Below are 19,493 nucleotides of genomic sequence, written 5' to 3'. Positions count from 1 at the left end.
CCTCCACTTCTAATGACCGCTCAGTGAATAAAACTAGCTTCACCTCGTTACCCATCCATCTTCGTCACTGCTGTGGTTCCACCCTCTCGGTCTGCCAGGCAACGCCTACTAATGTTGAAATTTTCAAAACTGATATGTGGGTGGAGAAGGACTCTGAGGTAGGTGTGACCCGCCCCAGCACCGCCAATCCCCCTCAAAAAAATTAAATGAGAGCCGAACATAAGAAAAGAAAAACCAATGCACCTTTTCACTTTAAACTGTTTAAATTTCTTAGAGATCGAGGACTTAAGCAACAAGATATGATAAACATCATCAGGGCGCAACAAGACCAGAACCAGTGTTAAAATATCAATCCCCCCTCTCCTAAATGAGACTCTTTCTGAATGGCTACCAACTCTATAGAGAGTTAGATGTTTTTACCTCAAATGTAAAAACATCTGATTGAGAATCAGAAATGTTTTATTGTCCCAAAAACTGGGAAATATGACATTTGTAAGAGGATACTGATGACATTATTTCCTATGAAAGTGTTTCCTATGTACTTATCTGTTGTTTTTTATTTATCATATGACAGGTTTTTCACACCATCCTGAGCCATGCAAAAGAAGATTCTTGTCATCACACCCATGACCACAGCCGAATCAGAAAGGTGCTTTTCTACTTTAAAGAGGATTAAGACTTTCCTTGAGGAACACCATGACACAGGATGGGCTGAATGCTCTTGCCATGCTCTCCATGGAAAAAATGCTTGTCACAAACATTCCTGACTTCAATAAAAAGCTCATCGAGAGCTTTGCCACTCAGAAAGACAGAAGGGCAAAATTTCTGTACAAATGAGGTATCACACACACACACACACACACACACACACACACACACACACACACACACACACACACACACACACACACACACACACACACACACACACACACACACACACACACACACACACACACACACACACACACACACAAATGCATCCACTTGATCTTGTATAAAGTTGACCTTGGCACAACACTCCAGAAATATTTAACAGTGTAAATTTCTGGCATTTTGTCTAAGTAGTGTTTACTACCATTACTGTAACAGTGACCTGCTCGTAATTTTTGGTGTTCACTCAAATGTTGAAATTAAACAAAATGTTTTTGTTACTTGCCTCTTGCATTGCCTATTTACCATTTATGGTCGTGTTATTTTATGTGCAATTTAATGCAGTATTTTTCAACCTTGGTCCGCAAGGCAGCGTGCCAATAGTCACACACCTGGATTAATCAGTTTGTCCAATGATGTAAGACAGGAAATAAAAGAGCTGTGCTTAATTCAGGAAATAGTGAAGTTGTGCACAAAGCTCAGAAAGCACAAGTTTGTTTAAAAATAAAAAATAGCACAGCACCACCAAAAATATTTTTCACCAGCCGCCACTGGTTAAAGGGTTAAAAACTAAATGAAAACAAAGTGCGTCAATCCTGACCAATGTGTTAAAAGACGTACAGGATCCGATCAATTTATTTTTCCCTCATTTCCAGTCACGGAGATAACGGCGCACTGGCTCTGGTGTTAATCAAGTTAAACTTCATCTCTTTCCAACAATTTTCACAAGAAAACAAAACAGTTAAAAGCAGGGCTTGTGTTGACCGGATATTTCCCGTATTTGACCGTTTATTTTGATGGAGAAAGAATAGAAAGAATACGCATGCAGACAAACTGACATTTTATTGCAGATGTAGCTAAATCACCCGAGAAAAGATTCCCATCTGAACATCTGAGCTGGACACCGCTCAGCGCAGCTCGCTGTCAGCGCGTACATAAGGTGCTCGGCGAGCTGAAGATGTGGAGAGGGGCTTGGAGCGCGTCGCAGAACCAGGGCGCATGCAGGAAGGTTCCTCCCACTGAAGCGAGTGTTTTCCTAACCCGGTCTCTCAGAGAGACTGTCAGAAAATGTTCCCTGATTATGAAACTTTGGCTGAATAGCGCTTGTTCCTGTCTCCAATGTGGCAACGCATCCCTGAGCCTGTCTGAGGAGAATCCCAGAATCTCACATCCTCTTCAGCTCAGAAAATGCCAATTACGCACAAGCGTGACCCGTCAACCCGGTCTCTCGGTAAGACCGCGTTGGAACTGCTCAGGTTTACGCAGACAATCTTTACATTTAGAATTGACTTACAGACATAAAATTAATTCAGTAAAATATAAAGCATTTTATTTAAATATCCATTATTTTACAAGCACAGAGAGCCGCATCGGATGGATGGAAGAGCCGCGGGTTGCCGACCCCTAGTATAGCCTATAAAATGACATGTTTTCTCCAGGACCAGAGAGCACACAAACTCAATACATCTCTTTTATTGTGAGGTAATAATTTCTCAGAGTTTTGCGGTTGCGGGCGGGAGTAGACATGCACACAGCGGGTGCGGGAGTGTTACACACACGTTGCGGATGCAGGCGGTAATGGTCAGAAATTCAGCGGGAGCGGGCATGACAGGATATTTAATAAAGATAATTAAGAAAGTGACACAACATGAAAATGTACTCTGTTGTGAACACAGATGACTTAATGAGGCGAGGAGGAAGCTCCCTCTTGCTGAGGAGCAGACAGACCTCCAGTCTGAGGCGGAAGCCATTGAAAGACCTCAAAGAAGAAGAGTTAAGTAAGAATTTTGTGAACTTTCCATTCCTCTACTTCTTGGGCCTGTGTTGAATTTGCACTCATTAACTTAAAATAAATGTTTAATTCCAAAAACATTTTGTCTTGTGTGTTCATTTCCAAAGGCCAAGTAGACATGTCCAGGACCGGGCCTCATCAGAAGATGAAGCCCAGACCCCTGGAAGAGGGCTTCCCCCACCCCCAGCCATCCCCCCAGTGACAAGAAGGTTCATCCTCCCCAATAATCTGTACCTCTGCCTGACCTGACTAATTACCAGGTAATGGAAATCTCAACAAATACCACAGTAACGTATGGATAGCAAATGGGTTTGAGTGTAGCTGATCATGTAAGTGTGGTGTTTCAAATGTGATACATTAGGAAATTTACAAAGGTTAATGAGGCAGTTACATGGAGAAAAACTGGAGCCATTACGTCACTGTTGAGGTCGATAATTTCATTTTGTAAACTGTTGTTCTTCTTCCTCTCCCTCTTCTACACACTCTTCCAGCATGTCATGACCCTGGGGACATCATTGCGGCAGGCCATTGACCTGCAGGGTCACCAGGGAACCCAGGGGGTTCCAGTTCAAACTCCCTCTTCATCTGGTGGGATGATGAGGGAGGAATCGGCTGTCCAGGTGCCTACAGTTTGCCCTAACTCCTCTCCAGGGCAGTGGCAGCAGAGGGACGACACGACATGTAAGGTTATTATGGTTTACACTTACCCAGTCCTCACATGCCAGTTTCAGTGTACAAACACACACGATCCACGCATACATACTAATATAAAATGGTTTATAAAGCTAAACACACACACACACACACACACACACACACACACACACACACACACACACACACACACACACACACACACACACACACACACACACAGAGTCTGAATGGAAAAAAATTATGTTTAAGTATTTAGCAGACGCTTTTGTCCAAAGCGACTTACAAGTGATAATCGGCATGTTGCCCTTGAGGCTAACAACAACAATAACAACAACTTGACATCAATCATGGAGAGGAGGGAACAAGCAGTGGATGGTAGAGAGGGGGGACGGGTGCAGGGGGGGTGCTAGTTAAGAAGATGCTCTCTGAAGAGCAGGGTCTTCAGGAGTTTCTTGAAAATTGAAAAGGAAGCCGCAGTTCTGGTAGTGCTTGGAAGGTCATTCCACATTTGTGGAACGATGCATGAGAAGAGTCTGGATTGTCCTGAGCGTGGTGTAGGCACCGCTAGCCGACGATCCTGTGATGACCGGAGCGGCTGGGCCGAGACGTAAGCCTTTGCAAGAGGATTCAGGTAGATGGGAGCCGTACCATCTCGGACTTTGTATGCTAGTGTTAGCAATTTGAATTTGATGCGTGCTGCTAGCGGTAGCCAGTGGAGTTCAATGAACAGAGGGGTGACGTGTGCTCTTTTTGGTTAATTAAAATGCCACACACACACACACAACATGTAAATGCAAAAAATGCTTAAACTATGTTGTTTCTTTGTGTCTGAAATGCTTTTCAGCTCTCCTGCATGAAGTCCTGGTGAAACAGGAAATAATCCTTCAGCAGCACCGCGGTCTCACCAAAATGGTGCAGGACCTTTTGTTGCTGTTGCTGCTCTTCAGGGTCTGACCACAGGGGGAGGTGTGGAGACGAGGCACCACGGCATCTTCCCCTTGGCAGATGTTCAGGCCCTGATGGCCCTGGAGAGGGAGCTTGGAATCAGTCCAACATTGGCCCATGAATTGAGCTTTTTTCTGTTCTTTACAACAAAGTTTTGGACAATGCATATCGGCATGCACATCCAATTTATGTGTTGTTCAATATCTTAAAGTGGTAGATATGCCAAAGGAGTTAAAGGACTGCTTGTGCAGTCAACGAGCTCCACCCAATTATCCCCCCCCACACACACACGTTTCAGGTCTCTGCCCTTCATCAGGCAACCATGAAACGCCAAATAAATAAGTAGTGGAGCACAATGGCTATCCAGGCTTTTCTTTAAGTTTGTATAATATTTGTTTGAAAATTCAATGAAAATCAATCTTTGTTTAAAAAATTAATGAAGATCAATTTTTCTAATTTTAGGGTTCAACACTCGGCCTTGCGGGGGGGTCCACAGTTAAGGACATGGTGTGGCGGGTCCTCAAAGGAGCCATGACTAATGCCCTCACCAAGGGAATTACTTGGCGAGGGCAAAATGGGAAGGTGGCCTTTGAGAGGCTCCATCTAAAAGGCATTGTAATTGGTAAGTTTAATCACAACAGTAACACGACTGTTCTATCACACAGCTGATAAAATCATAGTTTAGGATAAAATTATTAGCCACCCATGACAATCACATTTCTTTTCAAAGTCAAAATACTTATAGTCTTAACAACTCATTTGCGAAATGGCTCGCAGTGCGCCTGTGAATGTCACAAGCCTCGAAATTATAACACCACTCTATCGCTGGCTTCAAGACAGCTATTGCCACTTTGCCCGCAATGTGACGCGTTCTTCAGGGTCAACTCTCGCTCGTGAAATTCTTGTTTGGTTTTAGTGTCAGGAAAGAACCGCTGGTTTGTGTTTGGTAAAGCAAACTGTGGCAGTGTAAGTACTAAGTGACTATGATGATTTAATATTGTAACTTTGGCTGTCACTTTCAACCCCATATGACTAGATGCATCCATTAACTAATGCAAAACTGACTTTTTAACTAGCCAGTTACTTAGCCCACCACAGGTCTCTTTTGCATGGACTGTTGCGTTGTCCTTTTTTAAGTCTTTCTCCATGTGTATGCCTTTATTTTCAGCTGCAGTGAGAAGGAATCTGGTCTGTGTGGCATCTACGGAGGCAGAAATTATAAATACAATTAAAAAATGGTTCTACTGGGCTGGGGATAGGGACGGAGGGCGCAAAAGGAGAATGCCCGCCCAACCAACCCCTCAACCAGCCCAGGACTCAGTCCAGGACTGACCTTTACAAAAATAAATAAATAAAATATTCAAATTTTACTCTTGTTTGGTTTTATGTTTATGCACCTCGTACACACAGTAACCTAGGCTATTTCACAAGGCTATTTGACTGAGGCACAAAATCTGAATCTTCTGTACAAGGACATTTTATAGTCTATTCAAATGTTAAATTAAATTTAGCATAAGGTTCAGAATAAAATACAATCTTTTGGTAAATGTATGGCTAATTATGGATAAGTTATGGTTCATATTTGGCTTTATTATGGGATTTTGGGATCGTTATGGCTATGCTTTGGAAAGCCACATTTTATTTTGGGTGATCTTTTGGCAAACTTATGGTTACACTTTGATATCCTTTGGCCATTTTGTGGTGTTTTGGGGTTCTTTTGGTATAGTTATGGTTGTGCTTTGGAATTCCACAATTTATTTTGGAATAATTCTGGCAACCTTTTGACAATCCATAATTCTATTTTGGTGTGCCTAATATGGGCCATATTTGGCCCATCATTCCATCCAAAAGAGTACCAAGACTGGCTTGCCAAACTAGGACCAAAAAGAATTTGCTATCTGGGTATAGTCTTGGCTTATAAAAGTACATGATGCAGTCCTTGCAACAATTGTTGTCGTGTAGCAGTAACTGAGATTTGTCTTTAATTTTATTAATACTCTGTAAAATACTGTAGTCTCTGAAATATTAGGCAAGGCAAGGCAACTTTATTTATAAAGCACATTTCAAACACAGAGGCCGTTCAATGTGCTTCACAATTATCAGGACATGATATTATTATTTATTTGTGTTACTTCTGTGTTCAAATGTTCAGATATCACAACCTGTTATATTGCATTTAGATTTAAACAGCTTTTGTGTCTTATTTAAAGGTCCAAATACTCTGTATTTTGCATTTCTACTCCACATAAAGCCCTTAGATTCTTCAGCTTTGTCGGGAAATCTTACCACTGTGCACATTTAATCATTTTAAAATCATTCACTCAGGTTTTTAGAAATAATTTGTTGTATATAGTATTTTTTTACTTTCCTCTTGCGGTTCTATCCACTCGTCCTGATTTGAAATCAAAGACTTACACATGAAACTGCAATTACATGACATGTATTTAGGATAAAATAAATAAAAGGATGTTTGTTCAGTTGCCTGCAAAGGCTGGTCATGACAAGTGCATTAAAACTTAGCTGATTTTGACTTTTATCTGCAGTTTGTGTGAAAAGGGTTGCCTAATAAGAAATAAAACTTACAAAAAACACTCTGTACCCTGTTTACATGATTACATGATAAAAATAGTTTGTTTAAAAATGGATTTGAAACAGTAATCCAAAAATCTATCCTTTTTAATAAAACAGGATCTTCAGTTGACATTGTGTGCTTGAATGATGAGAAGTAACGTTTACTGATGTTAGGCGTTCTATAGTTTGCCTAAACATGAGTGATGTTATGTTGAGGTTTTCCAGAGGTTGAATGACAGGAAAGTCTACAGAAAAGACGTTGCTCCACGCCATCAGCCCAGGGTGGTTTCCTAAATGTGCAGACCTTCATTACCAGTGAGTAAACTGACCCCGGTGGGTGTGTTTTTTCTGCTGTGACCACATCAGTTGAGCAGATTTTTTAGAACCGGTTCAGCTGTTCCTTGACATGAATGAGACATTTAGTGGACTCCTGACTGGGACCTGTGTTGTGCCTCACATGTGGTCAAAGATCGTTGAAGAAGAGAAAACAGGATGTATGAACCTTAGAGCTCAGCCCATGTGTGAGTCAAGTGAGGTGAGGGGCAAGTTCAGCCTGGTTAAAACAAGAAACAAAGTTAGCTGAATAACACATGGTGTTTAGCACTCTACTTTTGGAACCACATTTGATTGAGAGAAGGATAAAAAATGTAAAACAGTTTTTAGTTTTCTAAACACCATAGAGAAGCAAAATAGAAAAAGTGATATAACTACCATCTAATGTGGACATCCTTACTATTCTGAAAGTATCAGAAACACTCAAGTTTAAGATACTTGGTGACACTTTTGTTAAAAAGGAAAATTTTTGAAATGTCTAAACATCTGTATCAGAACCAAGATCCCCCCTAAATAAATAAACAGGACAATTGTGTGTGCTATGTTTTTTTTTTCAGTATGCAGCATTGGTCACTCAAGAATGAAAAATTCTTACAACTTTGTGAATTCCAGCACAGAAGTCAACCGTGTTTAGACTTGATCCAAGATAATTTCTGATCTTTAGCTCAATGTTTCACAAATGAGAAAAGCACATCACTGGAGATCTCTTGTAAACATACGTACATCTTCCCCTTTGATCCACAAAGTGCGCCAACAACACCTCAACAACCTTTTGACTTGTCGGTGTGATCTTTATCAAACAGACAGAAGTCTTCTGTATATGTATTTAGCAGACAATTTGGTCCAGCTCATTCTCATTCCCCTGGAAACCCAAACTACTTTCTTTTCAGTGAGAGTAATCTTTTAGACCTGCACAAGGTGTCCTTTAGCTCTGGTGCTATGATGTATCTGTTGTGATCTTGACATCAATTGATGATTCTCATTTAGAGGCTCAAAGGCTAAAAGTTTCAAAAGTTAAATGATCTGAATCTTGGAAATTATAAACTCCTTTTCTTGTCACTTAATGGGTTTTTAGATCTATTATGAGTCAGAAAAATATGCTAAACACCAGTTTTACACCAAATCTTAACTTTTTCTGTTAAGAATTGAGTGTTTCATCAAATGTATTCTGTGAAGTACAATAAGTTAAAGCCAAACTCTCAGCACCACCACAGTTATAAAAACCTGACACAAAACCATCTATATTATATTTGAAACATTTAACCACTTTAATCGGAGTTGTGTTGCTAATTTTAACAGGAAAGTGAAAGAATGAATGAATGAATGAATGAACGGATTAATGAATCTATTCTTGCAGACATCGCACACTGTAAAAAACAATAGCAAACATTCATTTAGAAGATCCTCTGCTTGTTTCGCAAAGAGCCTCAGTTTATAGGTCTTTTGTTGTAAATGAGTCGATCCAAGTCTCCTAATGGTCACACGATGCTCCGGGTAAATGATTATCAACAGATGACAAAAGGATTATTTAGAGTTTAATCTGTTTTTCTGTCCAGTGGCCTCATGTATCAAACTTTTGGAGAAAAATTCCTAAATTCATTCCTATGAACGAAATTTAGAATGTTCGTACAAACGGTCAAAAACCTGATTTATAAAACATGCGGTGGCCTCTCGTAAGCATGTTCCTCTGCACTCGTCTGATGATAAATCCCACCTGTGCGTACCCATGTGCTCGTATCCATTCTCAGTCATTTACATACAGGAAAGCCTTCAATTAACCATCTTTGGTCACACTACATCCTCAGCACATGAGGGAAATTCCCTGCGTTCTACCCAGAAACAAGAAAACTTGCGAAATTGAGACTCTGGCCTTGTTCAAGTTGAGCAGCGTCTCAACTGGAAAACAGACGAGAGCAGACGGATGCAGCAGGGGGAGTGGCTGAAAGCCAGCGTTTAAGTCGGACAGATTTCCCTACATGTGTAGCTCACGGGTGACGATGCATGAAGAAATTGCGTTAGCGTTCCTACTTGTTTAATTTTTTTATTTTAATTCTGGTGCCTGTTGGCAACCAAAACACATCCTCACGTGCTTGTGGATTTAATATAATGCATATGGAGACATGACTGTAATAAGTAAAGGTTATCAGCTGTAGCTTCAGTGTGCTCATAGGAAACATGACAAAAGAGCACAAAACACATTTCTCTTTATGGCTTATATAATTGTCATCATAAACGTAACATGATTTACAGAATACATGTGACCAACTAACATGTCATATAACACCGGATGTTTGGATCAAAATCAATCAATCAATCAAAGCTTTATTTATAAAGCGCCTTCCGCAACCCTGTCAGGAAGCCCAAAGCGCTGAACACGGTTCAACTTAATGTGAACCAATCAGATCTGAAAGAGCAACTGCAGTGCCTTGCTCCAAAATCTTCGGCCACCTTGATCTCATGAGGTTATTGTTGCCTACGTAGGCATGACGTCAGAGCAAGTCGGCATCAAGTCGGACGCAAATCTAACCGGCAAGCACTGCGCGCTGATCATCGGTGATCTAATCTGCGCAGAACTGGCTCATCTCGAACAAGGCCACTGGCTGCAGAAGTGCAAAAAAAACGGCTTGGGGGTGGGAGGCTGCGGGCGGGCCTGTGGGCTTGCCGCTGATATCTCTCGGGACTCTACCGGCTGCTGGTTGTGGCCCCCTGGGGCGATCCTCTGCACCTCTCGAGGGGGGCGGGGGCCTTTCTGGTTGCAGTCTCCTTGGGGTTCCTGTGTTCTGGGGCAGCGCCTGGATCTCTGGGACTTGGAGCTCCCTCCGTCTCCTGCACATCTTTGAGAGGCAGATCTGTGGCCCCTCACACTCTATTGGACTCTTTTTTAGAGAAACCTTACATAAACAAGCGAGTGTACACACACAGGTGTTCACATAGTGCTCTCATAAGTATGGACTTGGGTACGTTCAACACATGTCTTAAGGCTGTCGTTGCCACTAAATGCACTATGATTTATTATCATGTGACTGTTCAGGTAAGCAATGTTGATTGTATATTTCTTCAAGTTGACGCAGTGATAGCTTGCTCTTGTTGTTTTGTGTGTCCCATTTTATTTATACATTTATTTATTTATTTATTTATTTTTCTCGTCTATCTCTTTCTGCAGGTCTAGAAGCAGACTCTTGTTCATTATTGTCTTTATTATTTATTTTTGTGCCCCCCCCCCCCATCACCTTTTGTCTCTTCCTTTCTCTTTCACCTCTGACTCCATGTCTCCAGCCCCAGGAAGCCAAGCGACGACAGAGGTGTGTTAAGACCCCTAGTGTAACATCAGGTTTTAACCATAGGCCCTATCAAATAAAAATGTTTTAAGCCTAGTTTTAAAAGTAGACAAGGTGTCTGCCTCACGGACTAAAGCTGGGAGCTGGTTCCACAGGAGAGGAGCCTGACAACTAAAACATCTGCATACCATCCTATTTTTAGAAATTCTGGGAACCACTAGTAAACCTGCAGTCTGAGAGCGAAGTGCTCGGTTAGGAACATATGGAACCATCAGATCACTGATGTATGACGGAGCTTGATTATTAAGAGCTTTGTATGTGAGAAGAAGGATCTTAAAATCTATTCTGAATTTAACAGGTAGCCAATGTAGGGAAGCTAAGGCAGGAGAGATATGAACTCTCTTTTTAATTCTCACCAGAACTCTAGCTGCAGCATTTTGGACAAGCTGAAGACTTTTAACTACATTCTGTGGACTTCCTGAGAGTAATGAACTACAGGTCCATTGATGCTGCAATGGGCTTTGCCAAAAATTCTATAACTGTCATTTGGACAAGAGTGACAGAGTGAGTTAAGTGCCTGCCCCGTAACCTGTGGGTTACAGGATCGAGCACCATCTGTTGCAGTTGCTGGGTCTTTGTGTAACCCACCTTGCCTACTCGTGGTGGTCCGAGGTTACCGGTGGTGCCAGTGCTCAGCAGCCTCACCTCTATCAGTGCACCCCAGGGAAGCTGTGGCCACAATACTGTTCATCACCACCAGGAACTGAATGTGTGTTTGAATGGGTGGATGACTGTGTTGTTTATGTATATGTATTTAGCAGACAATTTGGTCCAAATTCACTTACAAGTGATAATTAAGTCAGCAGGTTGCCCTAGAGGCACAACAACAAACACTAATCAGTCATTCCTAGGTAGAAGTGAGGCAGCATAATGAATAGTAAAGGGAAATGAACAAGGAGTGGACAGCAGAGTGGGGGATGGGTGCAGGGAAGGTCCTAGTTTAGAAGATGCTCTCTAAAGAGCAGGGTCTTCAGGAGTTTCTTGAAAATCAACAAGAAAGCCCCTGTTCTGGTAGTGGTTGGTAGGTCATTCCACATCTGTGGAGCAACACATAAAAAGAGTCTGGATTGTCCTGTGTGTGGAGCAAGCACTGCTAGCCGACAATCCTTTGATGACCAGAGCGACCAAGCCATAATGTACGCCTTTACAAGAGGATTCAGATAGATGGGAGCCGTATAATCCAGGACTTTGTATACTAGTGCTAGCAATTTAAATTTGATGCATGAAGCTAGCGGAAGCCTATGGAGCTCAGTGAATAGAGAGTTGATATGTGCTCTTTAAGGCTAATTGAAGACCAGATGCACCACTGTATTCTGGATCATTTGATGTCTCACAGTACAGCCTGGAAGACCAGTTAGAAGGGCATTGCAGTAGTCAAGGTGGGAGATGACAGTAGATTGCACCAGGGTGGCATATTGTGTTAGGTACGGTCTGAGCTTTGGTATGTTATACAGAGCGAAGCGGCATGAACAAACAACAGGGGAAATGTGATCTTTTAAGGTCAGCTGGTTATCAATCACAACACCCAAGTTTCAAACTGCATTTGAAGGAGCCAGAGACAAGGAATCATTTTGGATTGAGATATTGTGCCGTTTGTATGGTTTCGCTGGGATGACAATTAATTCAGTTTTAAAGAGGTTAAGTTGGAGATGGGGAGCTTTCATCCATCTTGATATGTCGGAGAGACAGTCCAAGATTCTTGCCGAGACTGTGTGGTCATCCGGCGGGAATGTTGTAAAGCGCAGTGGCGGCTCCAGAAATTTTTTTCTGCAGGTGCTATGAAGGAGCTAATCATTTTATTGAGGGTGCTATGAAGGAAGTGGTCATGCGTACCTATCGTTCTCTAAAACACCTTCAACACTAGCAGATACATGTGCGTGCACAAAACCTCAACAACACCTGAAACAATCATTAAAATACATAATAAACATATGAACAATCGCTGACTTTTCCATGAAATCAGAAACACATACAGCCACACAGAAAACCATCTATAGTGTTGCAAGGTTAGCAAACGTTAGTGTTAGCATTTCCAGCGGCAAAACCCTTGACTGCTGCGGCGGTTGAGGGTTGACTCTCTTCATCCAGATCCGTAGGTTTTTGTGGGTCTGAGATCATTCCAAATATTAATTCGTTTCTGGCTGAACCTGTGGAAATTTGGGCAACAAAAAGCGATCCATTTTACCACTAGCTCTACCTTTTCACTCGTTCACAGGTGGAAAATGAGGTCAAAGGTTAACATCAATTTCCTATTTTGTTTTAAGTTTTTACTATCTATATGATAATTTACTGATTATTTTTGTTTTGTATGATAAATATTATCACATCCACACGTTAAGTTGTAAAAAAAATGTAATGTTTAATTGGAGTGCTATGAGGGTGCAATGATTTATCCAGGAGTAGCTATAGCCCCCCCCACCCCCCCCCACCCCCCCACCCCCAGCACCACCACTGCCTTGGGGAGTTTGTGGACTCTAGAAGGCTCTATATTAAATACAGGCCACTTAAATTCTATGATGTACTGGGATTTCATGGATTTTTGTTGACTGTCTTTATTTCTGGGAATTAGTATTTTTTGGGGACTTTTAAGTTGCAAAATCTTTTGGGAACTTAGGTAAAATAAAACTTATATTTAGTAGAATTCATCAACACATTTCCTGAAAATGTCCTATAAATTACAAAAGGAATAAGTCCGTTAATGCACTGGGAGCACTAAATAAAGATCTTAATAAACAAAACTAGAAAGAAGTATATGTCAAAGATGTCAACGCTGCATATACATCTTTTATTAAATTATTGATGGAATCATATAATGAAAATTGCAAGTTAATAAAAAGTAATGGTAAAAGGAAAAAACAGTCATGGATGACTAAAGGAATAAAAAATGCTTGTGCAAAGAAAAATAAATTGTATAGGCATTTCTTAAAATTGCAAACAAAAGAAGGTGAACACAAATATAAAAAATAAAAATTAAAAAATAACAACGATAATTAGGAAACAAAAAAAGAATTACTATGGTGAACTATTGAATAAGAATAAAGATAACATAAAAGCTACATGAGGAATAATAAATGGTGTGACAAATAAAGATAAAACAAAATCAGTGATTCCTTATTACTTTGTCAAGGAGAATAAAGACACTCATAATGTTAAAGAAATCACTGATGAATTTAATGATTTTTTTGTAAATATAGGTGCGAATTTGGCAAATAACAAACCAATAATAGAAGATAAACTGAAGACATTTTATAATGTTAATAGTATTTTCCTTGACAAGGTAGAAAAAGAAGAACTAAGGAACATTGTAAAAAAGCTGTGGAAACAAACAATCAACTGATTATGAGGACTTGGATATGATGACTGTAACAGCTATAACAGAATCTGTTATTGATCCGTTTACTTATATCTGTAATCTATCGCTTTCAACAGGAATTTTCCCTGACACAATGTAAATTGCTAAGGTGGTTCCATTGTTTAAGGGTGGGGATAAACACAATTTCTCCAATTACAGGCCAGTGTCACTGCTTCCACAGTTTTCCAAAATAATAGAAAAAGTATTTGTATCAAGGTTGGATAAATTCATTGAAGAAAATAATATTTTAAATAATGAACAGTATGGTTTTAGGACCAAACATTCAACTGCAATGGCAATAATGGAACTAATAGACAAAATATCTACAGCAATAGACAATAAAAACTACATCAGTATATTTGTTGACTTGAAGAAAGCTTTTGCTGTTATCGATCACTCGAGGTTACTTCAGAAATTGCATCAGTATGGAATAAGAGGTGTGGCACATCAATGGGTTAGAAGTTATTTAAAGAATAGAAAACAATTTGTCCAATAACACTACATCAGAACTGTGGGAGATTAATTATGGTGTGCCACAAGGGTCGGTCCTTGGACATAAACTGTTCATACTATTTATTAATGACCTTGTAAGTGTATCTAAGCTACTTGGTACTGTTTTATTTGCTGATGACACAACATTGTTCTATTCAGGGTCAGAAATTAATGAAGTAACTAGAGTGATAAAAGACGAACTGATAAAAGTTAACTGGTTTGACATAAACAGACTTTCACTGAATCTTAATAAAACAAATTTTATATTGTTTAATGACAGAGACAACAAAGGTGTAAAAATAAAAAATAAGTGGAATGGACATTCAAAGGGTGAAAGAAACTACATTTTTAGGAGTCATGTTTGATGAAGCTATCACCTGGAAGTCACACAGGTTATATCTGAGGTAAAATTGCCAAAGCCATTGCAGTACTACATAAAGTTAAGTTTTTACTGAACAGTTCTGGATTGCTGACATTGTATAACTCACTAATTGTTCCATACTTGACTTAATGTGTAGAAATGTCGGGATCCACATGTAAAACTCATACACAACCACTGTTTATTCTACAGAAAAGAGCATTGAGAATCATTAATAACAATCACTATAGAGATCCATCCAATCCGTTATTCATCAAATCTAAACTACTGAAATTTCATGATCTAGTGAATATGAACATATTGCAAACAATGTATAAAGCTAAAACCAATACGTTACCCACCAACATTCAGAAAATGTTTGAAAAAAGAGTCAGTAATTATTTCTTAAAAGGATCTGAAGTATTTAAAAAACTGAAATTTAGAACCAGAATGAAGGAAATGACTATCTCTGTAAATGGCGTGAGAATATGGAACAACCTTAGCAAAGACATAAAAGAATCAAAGTCACTAAATATATTTAAGAAATGTATCAAATCAAGTGTATTACAGAACTACAATAACCTAAATTCAGTTGGAGTCTGATTAGGTCTGTAAGTTAAAGGAATATAAAATGAATCTGTTTCATTTTGTTTTGTTGTTTATTGAGAATTGTATGGAAGCATTATTAAAAAGTTTGGTTTGTAAATAGGGGCAGATAATATAAGATATTTCTTCCCTCTGCCCCTTTTCATTCAAATTGTTTGGTGTTCATGTTTATGTATGTTTTTTGTTGTTGTGTGTATATATATATATATATATATATATATATATATATATATATATATATATATATATATATATATATATATATATATATATATATATATATATATATATATATATATATATATATATACACACACACACATATTTAACACTGAATGAAATAAATAAAGAGAAAAAGAAAAGCAACAAAAAAAACTTCTAGATTCACACTTTTGTATATTCTTTTACCAAAAGTAAGAAAAAAGAAGTCTGCCTTTAGAGAGCTGCAGATATTAGGTCTATCTATGGGGTCATCAAACACATTGGATTTGGAATGGATTCTGTTCACTTCTTGCTGTGGACAGAGTTGAGTGTGTTTGAGTAATGGCATCAGAGATGCTTGTCAGATCTCATCAGTCTTGGACCACTGGTGTATCTGAAACACAGCCACCGTTCCTGGTGTGTGAAACACTGTGGATGTGTGGTGACAGCGAGCTCACGTTCTGACCCAAAGCTGCTTTAGGATAAAGGAAGGTAGTTAACAGTTTAAGAGTAACACTCAGAAGGAGGTAGTAATAGTCTGACTCACTCACACATGCAGCGATTATGGCGCAGCATTTAGAAACATTTTTCAACTACATGTCTGTGTGTTACTGTGCAGCACTATATTAGTAGTTCTTAGTAGTTTAATCCAATTTATGCTAATGTAAATAATTTACAGTAGCACTTTAAATGCATACGATCTCACAGAGTCCATAAGCTTTTCATCTTAGTGTGGCACAGTGGGACATTTAAAGGCTGGGCAAATCAAAGCCTAAATAGGAGTTGTCTGTCAAATGACTCAAATTCCTTTATATTTAACACACAGCTCATGTCTGTTTTGCAGCTTTATGTATGATTTCCTAACCTGTGATTCGTTTTTGAGTAATGAGAAAGACCTTACATTTCCACTAACACTCAGCTCTCAGAAAACCACCACCGCTCAACCCTACAATTATCAAAAAGTAACATACACCCGTCAATTTGGCCTTTCCATCTATATACACTGAACCAATTAGAAAGAAAGAAAGAAAGAAAGAAAGAAAGAAAGAAAGAAAGAAAGAAAGAAGAGAACCCGCTTTCTCCCATGTGAATTCCACAATTGTACACAGCTGTAGACCTGGAAACCGCAAATTCATGACAACATGTCCAACTCAGTGATTGCCAATAGCCCCCCTCCAAAAGCATTATTCATTTCAGGATCAGGAGGAGTGGACAGGGATCCTGGTTCCTCTAGCAGACAAAGATTAATTGTTGTGTTCTAGGCTTTATTTAAAGAACAGACTAGATAGGGAAGAAATCACAATTACAACTTAAGAGTTCGAAAGTGTTTACTGTTCAGTGGAGGAGGGGTCCGGACTTGTCTTCCTGGATGAAGAAGAGAGCATCATGATGTAGCAACAACCCCATCTCCTGATGATTTGCAGCTAAGACAAGGAAATGCATGAGTAAAGCCTAAAACGACTTTTTTTTTGGGGGGGGGGGGGGGGGGTCATGTGGAAATAAAAACGTAATACCGTCAACAGCTCCACAACATGGATGTTGCATGATATAGAACCTTTAAATGGTCAGTAGAATACTGTTTATTTATTATTGGAAACGGTTCTTTGGGCCTCTAGCCACCAAGCAACCATTGTGCTCCAGCATGCTACATTAGACACCCCAAGCTGCAGACATGAAACAACATTTAGGTAAATGGGGTTTAACGTTCTACTGCCCCCTTAAAACAACACATTGAATCTGCAGTGTAACCTGGTATTGGATTGGCTTCATGGGGAGGTAGACAATAACAGAGAGAGCATGTGGATGAATGCTGGAAGTGCTAGATTGTAGTTGTAACACACACACACACACACACACACACACACACACACACACACACACACACACACACACACACACACACACACACACACACACACACACACACACACACACACACACACACACGTCCAGAAAGTTGTCAAGAGTAAAACCAACTGCCCATGATATTTCATATCTTGTGCCAATTCATTGAGGTTTCCTCTGCAAAGTAATGCTGCACGGGCCAAGAAATGCAGGCTGTTTAATGTTATAAAAACCTCACTGGGAGCTGTCGGGCTTATGCAGGAGCATCTGGCCTCACCTCAGACGCCTGCCAGGATGGAAGTTAAATCAGAATGATTGGCCAGGACAGCAGTGTGAGATGGACAAATGAAAACCTCCTGCTGGGTGACCTGATGGCCAAAGGGAGAAAGAACAACAATGCTCAGTGTCTTATATGGGACATGAGGAAGCTTCAAGGAAATAATGATTGATGATAGGGTTTTAGGGAATGCTTGTAAAGTTACCAACACAGTCATGATGACAGACTGACAGAAATAACAAGTGATGCTTTATAAGTAGTTCCAATATCCAGCTATTAAATACAAAAGAGCAATATATATGATGCATTTAAGTTTTTGCAGATGATAAATCATCCAGGTCTTGGCAAATCTTGAGTTTTTTATTCTTTTATTTTAATTTTTGGTAAGATTAAATCAAATGGATTTGATTTAATGTCTTCTGAACATGTTTTGCTTTTCATTTGAGTAGATTCCTGCTAGCCGAATGGCAAGAATGAAGTCCAAGACATCAACAGTGGGGCAGTATGTGGTTTACTGGTGGTTCCTAGAATATCTAATAAGATGGGAGGCAGATCTTTTCGTTATCAGGCTCCTCTCCTGTGGAACCAGCTCCCAACTTGAGTCCGTGAGCCAGACACCTTATCTACTTTTAAGACTAGGCTTAACACATTTTATTTGAGGGCCTTTGGTTAAAGTCTGATGTTAGCCCAGATCTGGACAAGTGGGGGAGTACAGGGAGGTGGAGTGTACAGTCGGTAAAGACGGCTCTCCCTTGCCCTGCCTCCAACATGCCTCCGTCTAAAAGCCTAGGTTATCCAGAGTTATCTGTAGTTATGCTGCTATAGGCTGAGACTGGAGGACATACTGACCACTTTCCACACTAATACATTCTTCCACCACTACTCTCTAATTGCATTATTTCCTGCTATTTCAGCTGTGAACTTTATCTTTTCTCTTAAGTGTTTTTCTCCCCAGAAGAAGCTACAATGATGTTCTGCTGAGCTGTGGTGGCCTCATTAAGGGGGCTATCGACTTGAACACTGCTGCTAACCACTTAAACATTCTCCCTCTCCTGATAATAACATTTTACTCTCGTTGACATTGAATGTGCTACTACTAGTTTACCTGTTGAATTAATTATAGATTCACTAGGATAAATACAATAAAGTGTATCTCTTACTAATAGCATGTTTACTAAGAAATCACAATGTAGCCATGGAAACACTACTTGGTATATGTGGTGTGTGTGTGTGTGTGTGTGTGCTTATATATGTGTGTGTTTGTGTGCCTGTGCCTGTGTGTGTGTGTGTGTGTGTGTGTGTGTGTGTGTGTGTGTGTGTGTGTGCTCTGTCTTCTCGATCCTGTAGCGTCCAGCAATGGTCAGTTTAGGTACAGCCTGACCTTCCACCATCTATTAAACATCTGGTCAGAGAGGAGACACAGCATCGCATGTGTTCCCTTTAAACAAGTCTGCCTTCACACAAGCTGGGATTCAGACTTCACAAGTCTAAATCACGACATTACCTTACTTTCCTCAAGGTCTCAGCTGCAGAAGACAGAAGATCCAGCTCAAATCAGTGCTAATGTCAAGAATGATTTTAATAAATCAATATGAACTCCTTATATGACTTATAATCTAGATAATCATTAAATAATCTTTTATTTATAAATACTCATAATTATAGTATTATGAAATGAAATGCTTGATTAATTGTGCTCATTGAGTGGATGTTGTTTATCCACTAGACTGCAATGTGTTCCCCATGTTTTGACGACAAGGTCCACACACCTGCCCATCCACCATGACAAATACGGCTAAGTTAAAGTCCCATACACATAGCTAAAACCTTTTACCCAGATCAGGACCTCCATA

General features: G+C 39.7%; 1 long non-coding RNA gene across 1 annotated transcript; it reads left to right on the top strand.

The window, feature by feature from the left end:
• Nucleotides 1-4,786: 4,786 nt before the first annotated feature.
• LOC139070888 (uncharacterized) lies at nt 4,787-5,637 on the top strand. The gene is made up of 2 exons (XR_011521278.1): nt 4,787-4,889; nt 5,436-5,637. It is a non-coding gene; the product is annotated as an uncharacterized lncRNA (long non-coding RNA).
• Nucleotides 5,638-19,493: the final 13,856 nt, after the last annotated feature.

This window comes from Nothobranchius furzeri, chromosome 1 (genome assembly GCF_043380555.1).
Source record: "Nothobranchius furzeri strain GRZ-AD chromosome 1, NfurGRZ-RIMD1, whole genome shotgun sequence".
Taxonomy (NCBI): domain Eukaryota; kingdom Metazoa; phylum Chordata; class Actinopteri; order Cyprinodontiformes; family Nothobranchiidae; genus Nothobranchius; species Nothobranchius furzeri.
The sequence above is the reverse complement of the archived record's forward strand: the minus strand, read 5'-3'. Positions and strand labels throughout refer to the sequence as shown.